The sequence below is a fragment of the Sinocyclocheilus rhinocerous genome, unplaced genomic scaffold (genome assembly GCF_001515625.1).
Source record: "Sinocyclocheilus rhinocerous isolate Xijiao unplaced genomic scaffold, SAMN03320098_v1.1 scaffold574, whole genome shotgun sequence".
Taxonomy (NCBI): domain Eukaryota; kingdom Metazoa; phylum Chordata; class Actinopteri; order Cypriniformes; family Cyprinidae; genus Sinocyclocheilus; species Sinocyclocheilus rhinocerous.
Window position 1 is genome coordinate 2,246,987 of NW_015659919.1, and position 753 is coordinate 2,247,739.

Consider the following 753-nt stretch of genomic DNA (forward strand, 5'->3'; position numbering starts at 1 on the left):
CTAGTTAGTCAAACTAGGGGAAAAAAGAAAAAATAATTGTGATTAATCCCATGATTACAGATCAGTCTTAAGAAAGCAGAATTAAATGTTAATACTAAATACATTTAAACTCATTTTAATTTAACTTATTTTAGTATTGTTTTATTATTATTATTCTAATTTAAATAATTATATAATTAAAATTATATATATATATATATAATTTATAATTATATATATGAAATATATAATAAATAATTTAATTGTTGCAAATTTACAAATTAATTGTAAAAATAAAAATGTCAATATAATTATATTTGCAACAATTAAATTATAAACTACAATTGTTATTAAAATATACACAATATACACTGCATTTATTTGATAAAAAAATACAGTACAATTAGTTACATTTTAAAATATTATTACAATTTAAAACAACACTGTAAAACAATTGTGCCGTTAAATAACAGTAATTTACTGGCAGCAGGGTTGCCAGTAAGGTACTGTTAATTTACAGCTCTCAACCGTTAATTTACAACTCTTAATTTTTAGTGTTTTACCGTAATTCTACCGTGGAAATTAACTCCGCTCCCATTGCTTCAAACAGTTCGAGTTTAAAACCTAGCATTCATATGATGTTAGTACTGTGAATTTATTTAATTTGAGTCCACTGAGAAGGAATATATCTTAGTATAAAACTGCAAACACTTAATGTGTAATAGTAAAATAACTAAAAACATGACTTTAACTCAAATTGTTGCAGTTCACTGT